Below are 15,445 nucleotides of genomic sequence, written 5' to 3' on the forward strand. Positions count from 1 at the left end.
ACAGAGAGGGTGGGGGGGAGGGGAATAATAGGAGGAGTGCATGATGAGCAGGTGTTTTAAGACCTTTTGAAAAAGAAGCTGCAGCTAAAATGGGGGGAAGAAAAATGAGGAAGAAGGAGAAGAGAAGGCAGAAAGAAAAGGAGGAAGGAGAAGCCCAGGGTTGTTGTTTATTTTGAGCTAAAAATGGGAGTGACTGATAGAAGCAGGAAAAGCAATCAAAGTGTGGATTGAGGCCAATTTTTCCATTTGGGGGGCTGCTCATTTGCCACCCCGCCATCCCAAAAATAGCAGAAAAAGATGGAGAGCCCTGTTGGAAGTTATCTTTTGCCAGTAACATGGGTATTCCACCCACATATTTTGACAAAAAGGGAGGGGGGGGTTGTAGGAAGTTAGCACCCACCCCTCTCCTAGGAAAATGAAACATTTTAGGGTATATTAAAAAGGCAGAATATTTCCCCTAAAAGAGAAGCAGAAACTTGAAAAGGCAGAAACTCAGCCGCTTCCCCAACAACTTGGTCAATGGACCATTAAGGCCTGGGTCCAGGGGTGGGATTCTACCAGTTTGCACCTGTTTGCTAGAACCGGTTGTTAACACTCTAAGCAGTTTGGAGAACCATTTGTTACAGGGCTAAATTACAGGGCTAATCCTGTAAGGAAGGCAGGAAGGAAACATTCTGGTGTTGCTTACAGAAACTGCCTCTCCGTTAACCCTTATTCCATTCTTGGCAGGACTAGACTTCCTGTCTCAGGAACGTCTCTGGAGTTTTTTCCCCCTCCTTTGCCGGTACTTTACTTGTGTGGAGCGACCATTCAAAGTTACAATGGCACTGAAAAAAGGGACATATGACCGTTTTTCACACTTACGACTGTTGCAGCATCCCCACAGTCATGAGAGGCCAAGCGAGGAGATGCGTGTCTCGAGGTGAGTGATATTGAGTTGGCTGCACCCAGGCAGTCACATGACCACCAAGCCATGCCCCACCCAGTCACATGACCACCAAGCCACCGCCCACCACCTAAGCCACGCCCACAGAACTGGTTGTTAAAATGTTTGAATCCCGCCCCTGCCTGGGCCAGTCTATTCTACATAACAAAGACCTACCTCCTTCAGGCAGAGTCATTGAATTGCCCTTCACTGCACCATCCAGCAAGTTTCAACCAAACTTAGCACCCTGACCAACCTTAAAAAGCTACACCATGACCTCTGATAGCAACCATGGTGCCCCAGGAAGTTCAAAGCCTCGAGAGGGCATAAAACTCAGGGATTCTCAGCATTTTCTTCCAGTGGTGGTGGTATTCAGATCGGGCGAACTGGTAGCAAGGATTTGGCATGGGTCGCCAAACCGGTAGTAAGTTCTGGCTGGCCGCACCCCAGTCCCAGTTGCCCGGTCGCCGCTCCCCTCAGAAAAATGCTCCCCTCAGAGCAGTGGTGGCTAACCTTTTGAGGCTCCTGTGCCAAAAATTGTGCGTGCGTTGCACCCAGAAGGCAACACGTGTGTCCCCCACACCTCCTACGCATACAAGCGCAATCGCCACCCAGACACCCACACCTGCCACCCCCTTTCCTGCACTGTGCCTCAGATGATTTTCAGCTGGTTTGAGGCCTTTTTCGGACTCCCAGAGGCTTGAGGAAGGCTTCTGCAGGCTTCTGCAGGCTTCTGCAGGCCGAAAAGTAGCCCCGTTTTGTCACCGCTGGTATTTTCAGAAAAACAGGAAGTGACTGAAACGGGACTAATTTTTGGCCTGCAAAGCCTGCAGAATCCTTCCACGAGCCTTTGGGAGGCCGAAAAAGGCCTCAAACCCACCAAAAATCAGCTGTGAGGCGCGTGCATGCGCAGTGAGGTAAGTTTGCCTGCACCTCACGTGCCGTCACAAATGGCTCTTGTTAGGAATATGAGTCACCTAACAGCTATTTGGGTTAGAAATATATAAACCAGGATAAACATTTTAAAACTGTAACTTTAAGAAAATGCAAAACTGTAATTAGGTGTGGTTTCTCAAACGGCCATAAGATGGAGCCAGAAACCTGGTTTGTCTTAGTCTGAGTCTCAGAAGAGAGTGTGGTTTGAGTGAGTATCTCTGTTTCCTTCTGTTGGAAAGTATTGCCGTTCCTCCATTTTTCCTAATTGACTGTTATTTCTGGATTTGATGTAAGTTTGTTACTGAACTGTTTTTGACACAGGAATTTGTTACTGAATTATCCCTGGATTGAAAAACTGACTGATTTACCTGTGAATGATTTTGGACTGCTTGTTTTTGAACTTTGCTTAAACCTTTCTGGAAGTAAAAACCTACATTTACTGTACAGTGTATCTGTGTGCTGTATGCGTATTATTCAAACACTTCTCTCAAATACGTCTCCCTGTATGCGCTCATTCTCCTAACGGGGAATTACTTCAACAGCTCTGTGTGTCACCTGTGGCACATGTGCCATAGGTTCGCCATCACGGCTCCTCTGAGGCCCAGAAGGCCCCAAAAAACAGGTGGTGGTGGGGTGGCTGCAAAAAAAAAGCCATGCCCACCCAGGCACATGGCCACACCCACCTAGCCACACCCACCAAGCCACACCCACAGAACCTGTAGTAAAAAAATTTGAATCCCACCCCTGATTTCTTCCCCTTTTTCTTTTTTCTTTTTTTGTAAATTTTATTGGTTTTTAAAGACAAACAAAAACAAACAAAACATAAAAACATCCAACTTTCTTCCATAAGTGTACAAGCAGTGTGTCGATTGGTTTACAAATTTTTTGTGCATCCATTTCATAATCTCAATTACAGTTACATTGCATAATAACTCATATTATTGTATCATCACAGAAAGATTGCATACCCTAGTATCATTATTAATCAATCATTTGACTATAATTTTGTTCATTCATACTTTGCAAGATAACTATCATTTACTTAGTTTATTTTATAACAATTCATATAATCCTCCCAAATCTATCCTAGAAACATTTTATAGATATAATAATGAAAAAAGAAAAAAAAATACATCTTTATATATTCATTGTTTTTCTTTGCCCAAGATCTCCAAGGCATGTGATCCTGTCCGTCATTAAACCATCTTTCCAAGCTCTCCCCCATGTTTCCAGGGTCCTTTTTTGCCTCCGCTTGGAACTGAACCCAGAACCCATATTTCTTTCAATGGCCCCAAGTGGGATTTGAAGCCAGGAGGAACCAGGAGGAGTGCGATTCTACCGGTTCGGACCGGTTTGGGGGAACCGGATGTTTAATGTTACATCTGGTTCGCCGAACCAGTATTTCAACCAACCGGCTGGCCTCGCCCACCCTATCCCTCCCCTCCCCTCTCTGGAGTCTCCATGTGATGCAGGTCAACGCAGGGTCCGCGTGGAAGTTCTGAGAGGGGGAAAAAACCGCCTTTCCGGAAGTACCAGAAGGCCGGAAATGGACCTGTTTCTGCCTTCCGGTGGGCCTCCGGTGCCCTGGTGCCTCCTGTTTTCACCCTCCGAAAGACCTGGGGGAAGCCTCCAGACCCTTGGGAGGGTGAAAATGGCCTCCCGCGGGCTCTGGCGGCCCACAGGAAGCTGGAAACAGGAAGTTCCAATAGGCCACACCCATCATGGCCACGCCCCACCCCGCAACTGGGCAGCGCACCGGTCGTTGGCGTTTTTTGAATCCCACCGCTGGGAGGAACCGTCCAATCTTGGCTTGTCGGAAAGAGGCAGCACCATTCGAAGAAGAAAGAAGTCGTGCCCCAAACTGGGTTTGTTCTAGCCAACCCACTCTTAGCAACGTCTTGTAAGGATGGGCCGGGGGGTGAAACCGATTCACAAAGGCGATGGATCCCAGATCAAGAAGGTCACCCTTTTCCCCCCACCCACCCATCCAAACGTGCCAGTTCTTCCCCCAAATGTTTGCACCGTCCCTAGAGCAACATCAGGGCCAGCTGTCCTCCCAGGGGGTCAGGGGTGTTTGGTTCTCCAGCTGTGATTCGCAAACCTGGTTTCGGGATTGACAAGGGTTTGGACCCTTCTTTCTGAAGGCGCTTAAGAATAGTCCCGCCTCTTCCTGAAGCCGTGGCGGTGGTGCAGTGGCTAGAAGGCGGTATTGCAGGCTGACTTTGCCAACTGCCAGCGGTTCGATCCTGACTGGGTCAAGGTTGACCTGGCTGTCCATCCTTCCAAGGTCAGTAAAATGAGGACCCAAGAAGCTGACCCTGCGAACCACTTAGAGAGGGTTATAAAGCACTGTGAAGTGGTGTATATAAGTTGAAGGGCTATCGCTATCGCTATTCCTCCTCCCTTTCCTCCTCTTCCTCATTCTTCTCCCCCTTGTCCTCCATTCTTTCTCTTTCTGCTTCTCCTCCTCCTCCTTCCATTCCTTCTCCTCCTTTTCCACCTCTTCCTCCTGCTTCTCCTCCTCTTCCTCCACTCCTCTTTCTGCTTGTGTCCGTTCCTCCTTTCCCTCTTCTTTTTTCCTCTCCTCCTCCTCTTCCTCCTCCTCATTCTCCTTTTCTTAGTCTTTATTCTCCCCCTCTTCTTTCTCCCCTTCTCCTTCCTCTTGTCCTCCTTTCCCCCCCTCTTCGTCTTCCTCCTCTTCTTCCTCTTCCACCTATCCTCCTCCTCCTTACCCCTCTCCCTCTTTTATTTATTTAAAAGTCTATTTAAACCTTTTTCAAGGTAAATTACCCAAGCTTTAGGGAGGCATTACCAGGAGAATTCAAGAACAGAGGAATAAGTGCATGCATGCATGCATCAATCAATCAATCAATCAATCAATCAATCAATCAGTGTTCCAATATTTGAGGGGCTGCCACAGAGAGGAGGAAGGGGGTCAAGCTATTTTCTAAAGCACCCAAAGGCCAGACAAGGAATAATGGATGGAAACTGATCCGGGAGAAATTCAACCTGGAAATAAGGAGGAATTTTACTGACAGAACAATCAACCAACAATGGAACAGGAGTTGCCTTCAGAACTTGTGGGAGCTTCATCACTGGAGACTTGCAAGAAGAGACTGGACTGCCATCTGTCAGAAATGGGGTAGAGTCTCCCGCTTGGACGGGGGTGGTGGACTAGATGACCAACAAGGTCCCTTCTAACTGTTAATCCATTAATCAGAATAGAGCTGGAAGGGACCTAAGAGGTCTTATAGTCCAACCCCCTGCTCATGCAGAAGACCTTTACGATTTCAGACAGCTGGCTGTCCAATCGCTTCTTAAAAACCTCCAGTGCTGGAGCACCAGCAACTTCTGGTGGCAGGCAGTTCCACTGGTGAATTGTCCTCGCGGTTAGAAAGCTTCTCCTTAATTCCAGGTTGCTTCTCTCCCTGATTGGTTTCCATCCATTGTTTCTTCTGATGCTTTGGAAAATAAGTCGATCTCCTCCTCTTTGCGGCAGCCCCCCAAATACTGAAATATTGCTCTCATCTCCGCGCCAGTCCTCCTTTTCTCTAGATTTTCTCTAGATCCTGCAATCGTTCTTCATATGTTTTTTTAGCCTCCAGGACCTTTAATTATCTTAGTTGCTCATCTTACGACAATGTCCCTGGTGGAGACTGACTCTGAGGGAGAGGAGGAACAGCCCACAGGGAGTGGAAGTGGGGCTCCGGAGGTGGTGGAGGAGGCTGGGGAAGGGCAGAGGCCGGCTGGGCAGTCAGAGGAGGACCCAGGCCCATCCCCTCCCCATCCTAGGGCACGCAGGGAGGAGGGGATAAGGGAGAGAGGTGGTCTCCTCGGGAGGAGAGGGCCTTGATTCTCTTCATGGGCTGCAGCTGTGACAACTGGATAAGAGGACAGACATGCATGCAGGCCAGTGCTGGAAACAAAACATGGAAATATCTTTAGTTTATTGTTCCTCTCTGAGTTTGGCGTCCTTCCCACTGTGTGTTCTGATATCTGTGGACGTCTTCAAACCCTTTATCTTGCCTGGTTTGGGTTGTGTTTTTTTTACTCTTTATAATTTAAATGGCATTTCCTCCTTCTTGTAACTGCTTGTGGGGGAGTTTTTTTGTCTCCAGTCAAGGATATTTGGAGCTTGGAAGCAAAATGAAGGTATAAAAGCGGCTTCACCGGGTTTCTGTGACTGTGTTTATTTTGTATCTTCACCCTGGTTCATCACACACAGTGTTGTACAAACCCATCGTTTACTTCTGGTTTTTTGTCAAAACCATGCCCATAGTTTGAACCATTGATTCGCTTAAAGATTGTGATAATCCATTTAATGACTTCCACAAAACAGCTCGTAAAATCCAGCCAGTCGTGCAACCAACCCATTTTATGACTGTCACGATTTGTGACGGTGATGGTCAGGCCCCATTACAGTCCTAAGTTGAAGACTACCTGTGTTAAGATGAGAGGTGAAAATGATCACCCGTAGTCCTCGTTGAGTGACCACAGTCGGGTCACTCAGTCATTAAGCGACGCAATCGTTAAGCAAAACCACCACTGTGTGAATGACCTGACTTTATAGACCTGCAAATGTTACGAACAACAAGGATTGCTTCTGGTGTATAACATTATCATAGATGTAACTGTAAATGGTCGCTAAATGAGGCAGTCACTAAACAAGGACCTGTTTTTCTTGATGCATCCTAAACAAGAACAACAGCTTGCTTTGATTAGGAAAAGCATTTGATTCACTACCCCGTCATTAGATTTTAAAAAATGTTTTGAGGGTTTTGGTATTCATGAGAAAATTATAATGTCCTTTAAATAATGCAGTGGGGTTTAAAAAAAAAGAGAGAAAATAGGATTGATGAGAAATACAGAAGGACCGAAGGAGCAGTTAAAATCAGAATTTTACAAGGCGGCTCCTTGTCTCTGGTGCTTTTAAATGTGACTTGGATTCCATAGTGATAATTTTAAATAAAAATACCAGCAGGCTATGAATTAATCCAGGCGAGGGACACGCACAAAAAAATCCTCCCCACACCATTCTCTCTACATGGATGAAGTCAAACGACATGCAGACTCATCTACAGAAATACTGTTACATACAGTTTAAATCTTTTGCGAGGACATCAAAAGGGAATTTGGAGAGGATAATGGGGCAACGCTGCCAATAAAAGAAGAAGAAAATTGAATATTTAAATGGAACTGAACTGTGGAATGGTACCATCATCAAAAGCACTGGCAAGAGGAGGAAGATATATCGGTTTGAGTATCTGAGAAGCAAACAATATTTTCCAGGCTGAAATAAAAACAAAAAAACAAAAAATCCGACACTGAATGTATTCATAACTATGTATACACTTATACTTATTATCTTGTAAACAATTGACAAATAAAATAAAATAAATAAAATAAATAAATACGTAAAGTGAGTGAGGAAATTGTTTAAAATTTCCAAATAGAACGGTGGTAACACAGCCAGTGGCATTAAAACAGGGGCTTTTCTTGTGATAGGCTACACAACAGATATTTTAACTGGACATGGGTGGAAATGGATGCTTCGGGCCTGTTTTGCTCAATATCCGCTTATTTTTTTAAGATACGGGGACGTCAGTTCCCAGAATTCCCCATCCAGTCATCTTGAAACATACTAGCTGGGGAATTGTGGGAGTTGAAGTCCACCCCTTTTGAAATACGTCAGCTTGGGAATTATGGAAATTTATGTCCACCCATTTTGAAACATGCTGGCAGGGGAATTCTGGAAGTTGAAGTCCACACAGGTTAAAGCATGTTGGCTGAGGAATTCTGGGAACTAAAATCCATCCACCTTGAAGCAAACTGGCCAGGGAATTCTGGGAGTTGAAGTCCACATATCTTGAAGTATACCAGCTTGGAAATTCTGGGAGTTGAACTCCACCCATCTGGAAGCAATCAGGTTGGGGAATTCTGGGAGTGTCAGGATTCCAGTAGTTACTCCAATTAAATCATGAGGCTTGAGCCACACTCCCAAAACTAAAGAGGGTTTCTTTGAAGGTAACGTTCTACGTCCAGCATTTACCTGGGCGTAGCCAACTCTGAGATACGTAATTCACTGTCACCCTTGATCCTGCTTTTCCCCCTCACCCCCTCTGGGTGTATCATCCAACGAAACACATCCATAGCCCAGAGTCATCAATCATGCTCTCCAATTCGATTTTTGCATAGCAGAAGCTTCAGTCATCTAATCAGTCTCTGAAGAAAATATGAATGAAATGTACTTTCGATTCCACACTGCCGCCTGCTTTTTGAAAATCCCCCCCCCCTTTTCTTTCTGTTGACAACTATAAAATGTGTATACAAAATGTTTTATGAATTGACATTCGGCTCCCCTCACTTCTTGAAGGTGACCTGGCTGGGGAATTCTGGCAGTTGAAGTCCATCCATCCTGAGGCAACCTGGCTGGGGAATTCTGGGACTTGAAGTCCACCCTTGTTAAAATTGCGGGGGTTGCAGTACACCGCTCTACACACCAGGCTGACAGCCAACTGCAATCCATTCTGCGCCGCATCCAAAAATCAACACCGAACGCTCGTGTTTACCCAGGAAAATCAGCGGTTGTGATGTGTTGCAAATGAAGCAGACAGCCAAGGAATGAAATCAGTCAGCGATTACATAGAAAGCAAAGCAAAGAGAACAGGTTAATAACTGTCTGCAAGGAAAACATTCCGAAGGTGACAGAATCAAAGGTGACATTAAAAAATGCTGAACGCTCAGAGCGGCAGATGAAAAATTTGGAGAAATAAACCCGGGCACGCTCAAGAAATTGAAAGCAAGGTAGAAAGCTAGCAAAATTGGCAATGGCTTCAGATTAAATCCATCAAGACGGGAACAAGATATTTCATATTTGCAGTGCAGGGATCATCTTAGCAATAATGCGATAGAAACAACACTTCCAAAAAATAAAAAAAAGGAATCTGGAAACCGGTGTAAATTTCTATTATGCAAAAAAAAAAAGAACGATCATATGGTTTTCAGCAAAAACTGTCCTGACAAGAGCAGTCAAAGACAAACACAAAAGCGTGAATTTTGATGTCCCAAAATATGAGCAGGATCATCGTTTTCATAGCGAATTGTAATACGCAAATAATACACAAAGTGCTTCAGAATCACCGTGTACAAATTCTGTGAGGCTCCTGAATTCAGATAGGCCAACATTTCAAACCCAAGAGGCTCAATGTCACAAGGGCTGAAGGAAAGCAAATTTTACTTTACAAAAGCGGCAAACCTAAATGACCGTAATATAAAGGTAAAGGTTCCCCTCGCACATGCAGGCTAGTCGTTCTCGGCTCTAGGGGGCAGTGCTCATCTCCATTACAAAGCCGAAGAGCCAGCGCTGTCCGAAGACGTCTCCATGGTCACGTGGCCGGCATGACTCAATGCCGAAGACGCATGGAACGCTGTTCCCTTCTCACCAAAGGGGTCCCTATTTTTCTACTTGCATTTTTTTTACATGCTTTCGAACTGTTAGGTTGGCAGAAGCTGGGACAAGTAACGGGAGCTCACTCCGTTACGCGGCGCTAGGGATTCAAACTGCCAACCTGCTGACCTTTGTCATTGACCAGCTCAGCGTCTTCGCCACTGAGCCACCACATCCCTATGACCATAAAGTAGCTCAAAAGAAGCAAAACTAGGTTTGAGGCCAGGCACAGGGATTGGTGAGTGATAATGGTTATAATTGGAGAAGACTCAAGGATCCCGACCCTTTAGACTACTACAACGTGCTATATCTGGGATTACCCTTGAAGGCAGTTTAGCAATCACTGCAGCCTTAAAACACAACTGCTGCCAGTAATTACGTTCTTACCAGAATGGCATTGGTGTACAGTTAGTCCTTGACTTACAAGAGTTCATTTAGTGACTGTTCAAAGACTGTCCAATAGAATGCAGGCTGGTTGCAATTATATTTTCTGCGGGTCTCTACCTGTCATGTCCCTGTCAGAGTCTGAATCTGAGAAGGAAGACAAACAGCTGACAAGGAGAGTAGCTCCGTTGGCTGTGGAGGAAACTGGGGAAGGGCAAAGGCCAGCTGGGCAGAGCAGGGGAGAGAGAGAACAAGGGAGAGGGAGTTCAGAGGAAGACCCAGGCCCACCCCCTCTTCATCCTAGGGCATGCAGGGAGGAATGGAGAAGGGAGCAACGTGAGCTGCATGGCTTATGGGGGAGGAAAGGGCCCTGATTCCCTTCATTAGCCACACCTGGGAATGAGAGTTTAAAAGAGATGCATACTGAGTGCAGCATCTGCTGGGAACAAACATGAGTTTATCTTGTGTTCACTTTGGTTATCTGTGTTCCTGGCGTCTTCCCAACTGGGTTGAATTACTGCCATACTTTCACATCTGGAATTCTTGCTTCTGCCTTGCCGGACTAATTACCTCATCTTGCCATGATTGGACTTATAATTACAGTTTTTGTTGACCACGTTTTGGACTTGATTCTCTGCAGCCCAAGGCTGTTCCTGGGAGAGTTTTTCTCCAGCCCGGAAGGTAACCAGGACATTGGGGGCAGAGTTGGAGCTAATAAAGGGACTCCTACTTATTATTTGACTGTACTGTGTTTGTGCCACACCCCTTTGGGTCATCACAGTACCTGTCCTGTTTTTTCTGCAGGCCTGTACCTGTCCTGTTCGGTTGCAGTACCAAACCAGACAGTTTACTGAGGTTCAAATGACAGGCTCAAGAATTCCTTTACCAGAACCAGATCAGCAGATCTTGTAATTAGCAACTGTGTTATTTACCAACTTGACAACTACAGCGATTTCCTTCACAACTGCGGCAAGGAATGGTCACAAAACGGGGCAAAAAAACTCACTTAGCAACTGTCTTGCTTAGGAACAGAAATCCGGGACTCATTGGGTGGTCATAACTCGAGGATTACCTATAACCGTGATGGCAAACCTGTGACACGCAGAGCCATTTGTGCGGGCACGCGAGCCGCAGGCAAAGTTACCTCACTGCGCATGCGCGCCGCCTCCCAGCTGATTTTCGGGCCTTTTTCGGAAATACCAGAAGTGACGGAAAGGGCCCATTTTTCGGCCTGCAGAGGTTTCCCTCAAACCTCTGGCAGGACGGAAAAGGCCTCAAACAGGCTGAAAATCAGCTGGGAGGCGCAGTCCAGGTAAGCGGGGCAGCGGTGTAGAGGGGAATCGCGCGCGCATGCACAGAGGGCACGAGGGGCTGCATGCATTTCCTTCTGGGTGCTGGCACATGAGAGAGAGCGCACAAGCGCACACGTAATTTTTCAGCACAGGAGCCCAAAAAGGTTAGCCACCACTGATCTATAATATAGATGCCAGATTGGTGCACGCTCCGCACCACGGCATTGGGCGTACGTGAAACCATCTCCAATGGTGAGGCTGCAGAGAGCAGAGTTTGAAAAATCAATCCTCTTTAGAAGATGCCGAAGTATCGCGTAGGAGCAGACGCTGAACAGGACGAGAAAGCAATTTCCACATTTTGAACTGCCACAGGCCCTTTGACCCGATGGTTTCATTTCCTCAAGGAACCAAAGCTTTCTTTACCTGGTCAGCAAAAACAGAGGTGTGTGCGTGTGCGTGTGCGTGTGAGGGGAGAGAGTCACTACCGCCCTGGCAAAGAGAATCAATTTTTTTGCATAATTGTTGGAAGCCCCTTTCTTTTTTCGTGGAAAAAAGAAATAACGGTTGGTCGCTTTTTCTGCGTTGCTTACAGAAGGGCTAAAATCAGGAGTAGGACTTCAAAAATTTCAGCAACCGAAATGTATACAAAATGTTTTATAGGCGGCACATCCCGCCAACAAAATTAGTGAAGATGTCTCCAAAGGTATCCCCTATTGGTTGGAATATGGATCATATTATCATATATGGTGGTCAGCCCGGGAATTTTGGCCTAAAAGTGGTATTCAGCAGGTTCTGACCTGTTCTAGACAACCGGTAGCGGAAATTTTGAGTAGTTTGGAGAAGCGGTAGTGGAAGTTTTGATTAATTCGGAATACAACTTCTGACTGGCCCCACTCCCATCTATTCTCTGCCTCCTGAGTCGCAGCTGATGGATTAGATCTTCTTTTGTTGCCCTGCACAGGAGAACAGAGCTGGAAAGCAGGTTAGTGGGATAGGGTGGGAACGGAGATTTTGCAGGATTCTTCCCTTGCCAAACCCACCACACCACGCTTATGCCACACCCGCAAGCCACACCCGCAGAACCGGTAGTAAAAAAATTTGAATCCCACCACTGAACAACATAATACATACATTTATACATTACAACAATTTTCCGTATTTCTAATCTACTGTCTTAACATCCTTATCTTATTTTAATTCTAAGTCCTCCCTTTTTCCCCGCTGTTATATCGGTCGATCGGTCACAAAGAGACGCGAGGCAGTGACTGGTTTAAAGCCCTTTTTATTTCAAGTTGAATCTGGCCCGCCGGCTGAGTATGCGGCGGCTTATATTGAACTGGTGCCGGGCGCCGCGGCCAATGACAGCCGTTCGAATCACCCACGATCGGCTCGGCCAATCGCGGTTGCTTCATAACAGCCAATCAGTGCCGCACGCTCGACCAATCTGGTTGCTGTGTGTTTAGCCAATCAGAAGTGCAGGTTTCCAAGAATGCAAATGTACATACAGAACACCCACCATTAATAAAATTTATTCCATACTTTGTAGTATTCAGTCTCATCCTTATTTTTTTAATTCCAGAGTTAATTTATCCATTTTTGGTGCATTTCCAAATCTTTTTCATTACCTCGTTTTCATTGGGAATTTCTTTATCTTTCCATTTTTGAACACAAGCTAATCTTGCTGCCGTGATCACGTGTATTATTAGATACTTCAGTTCCTTATATTATCTCTCTGTATGGATTCCCAGCAGGGAAAATTCCAGTTTGTACTCAACATAACTGCAAAGTTGCAGAGCTTAATATAGAGCCATATCTAGACTACTTCTAGTTTCAGTTTCCAAACTGTCCTCGTTGGCTGATTTAGTTGCTATGCCTACTCATTGGCTGGCCTTGTTACCATGCTCTATCCCAGTTCATGAATAGACTCTGACAACATGCTGGCTGGGGAATTCTGGGAGTTGAAGTCCACACATGCCTTGGTAAGGTCACACTTGGAATATTGCATCCAGTTTTGGTCACTGTGATATTAAAAAGATGTCAAAACTCTAGAAAGAATGTAGAGAAGAGCAACAAAGACGAGTAGGGGACTGAAGGCTAAAACACATGAAGGATGGTTGCTGGAATTGGGTTTGTCTAGTTCAAGGGCCTTCCGACTTGGCAAGTTTAAGACTTGTAGACTTCAACTCCCAGAATTCCCGAGCTAACATGACTGGGAGGAGGAATTATGGGAGTTGAAGTCCACGAGCCTTAAAGTGGTCAAGTTTGAAGACCTCTGGTCTAGCATGAGAGATCTTCAACGTCGGCCATTTTAAGACTTGTGGACTTCAACTCCCAGAATTCCTGAGGTAACATGACTGGAGGAGGAATTCTGGGAGTTAGTCTTAAGTTTGAAGACCACTGTTCGCAATGCAAGCGATGCAAGCCTTGTGTTCCCACGCAGCCTGGATTAATTGCTTTGGGGGATGCTTTGGGGGTGACATTTCTCGGCAGACCACCCACATTTTCTCACAGACCACCAGTGATTCCCCAGCCCACTGGTTGGCAACCACTGGACTAGATGACCTCCAAGGTCCCTTTCAACTCTGGTATCCTGTACAGGTAATCCTCGAACTTACCACAGTTTTTCTAGTGACCATTCAAAGTTACAACGGCACAGAAAAAAAACAGACTCGGGACCATTTTTCACACTTGCGACCTTTGCCGCAGCCTCGTGTCATCAAAATCCAGGTGCTTGGTTCCTACTTACAACCGCCGCTGTGCGTCTTCCGAGGTAACGTGATCCCCTTGGGCAACCTTTGGACCCCAAAAAAACCCGTGGAAGAGCCAGATTTCCCCCCTGAACAACTGTGTGGCTACCTTAACCAACTGCAGTGATTGGTTTAACGATGGCAGCCGGAAAGGTCGTAAAACGGGGCGACGCGTGCTTCAGCGAGGTCTCACTCAGCCCCAAGAAATGTCAGCGGGCTCCATCGTGGTCGTAGGTCTAGGGTTACTTGTATCCTTACAATGTGACGATTCAACCAAATCCGGATCTTAGCTAAAATCCTGCAAGGCGAGGAAAACATGGCTTCCCATTTTTGTTTTGTAAAGCTGGCCCGAAGGGGAGGAGGAAAAATAACCCCCCACACCTATCCAATATTTGCAGGCAGCGTTTGTGAAAGCGAGCTGGTCTCTAGTGACGCATAGAACAATGGAGCTCATCGCCTCCGAAGAAGACACAAGTGATAATTTACGAGGGGAAGCCGGATGAGTGGGATACTCGGAGCCAGCCAAGCATAGCAGGCGGGGGGGACAAAGCTGAAAGAATACCTGCATTTTATTCATGGCTCTGCAATGGCTTTAGATGGTGGTTGTTGGGGTTTTGTGGGGAGGGGGGGGATTTAAAACAGGGCATGATTCTTTGGGCTGTTTTATAATCAGGAAAAGGAGTCGTGTTTTTATTCTCCGAGAGCAAAGGCTGGTGTGTTTGGCCTGGCCTTAGTCTAAGCAGGTGGGCCAGAAATATATACATACATACATACATACATACATACATACATACATAAATATATATGTTTTCTGAGGTTCTCGCGGGTATTTGTATGTGGATCTTTGGTTGTTTGGGTTTTCTCCTGCATAAGATTCTCCGCGTAAGATTCACTCTGAGAAGCACAGAGCCGAAGACAGAAGCCTGAAGATGATGAATGAGACTTCATCGAAACGTTGCCTAGATACCTCGAATCTTACGCGGGAGAAAACCCGAACAACCAAAGATCCACATATATATATATATATATATATATATGTATATGTATATGTATATGTATATATGTATATATGTATATATGTATATATGTATATATGTATATATGTATATATATATTTGTTTTCTTAAGTTTTCACAGGTACTTACATGTATGGCATTCAGCTTTGTTTGGGTATTTTCCCACGTCATTGTAGTTGTGCTTTTAAAGTTGTAGCAACGTTTTGGCAGAATCTCATCTGCCATCATCAGGCTTCTCTATTGTGTTCGTCTGTGAGTCAGACTCACATCTCACATCTGTGAGTCAGACTCACATCTGACTCACAGATGAACACTATACAGAAGCCTGATGATGGCAGATGAGATTCTGCCGAAACGTTGCTACAACTTTCAAAGCACAACTACAATGATGTGAGAAAATACCCGAACAAAGCCAAATGCCATACATATATGTTTTCGTAGATTTTCACGGGTACAGGTACGTAGGTCTAGGTGTGTTCGGGTCTTTTCCCATGTAAGGTTAAGAGTATCTTGGCGACCTCACCGAAACGTCGCCAAGATACTCTTAATCTTACACAGGAAAAGACCCGAACACACCTAGATCTATATATATATATGAAGTTGTAGCTGCTTCATCACTGGATGCTTTTAAGAAGAGGTTGGACAATTATTTGTCTGAAATAGTATAGGGTTTCCTCCCTGAGCAGGGGGTTGGACTA

At 45.6% G+C, this 15,445-nt stretch overlaps 1 long non-coding RNA gene across 1 annotated transcript in view; it reads left to right on the forward strand.

Annotated features, from left to right (window-relative positions):
• The window catches only part of LOC148128374 (uncharacterized), a 452,998-nt gene that overhangs the window by 189,013 nt on the left and 248,540 nt on the right, over positions 1 to 15,445 (forward strand). The gene's annotated exons all lie outside the window — the stretch shown is intronic.

The sequence above is a fragment of the Pseudonaja textilis genome, chromosome 1, assembly GCF_049901715.1.
Source record: "Pseudonaja textilis isolate UNSWEBS1 chromosome 1, rPseTex1.2, whole genome shotgun sequence".
Lineage (NCBI taxonomy): Eukaryota > Metazoa > Chordata > Lepidosauria > Squamata > Elapidae > Pseudonaja > Pseudonaja textilis.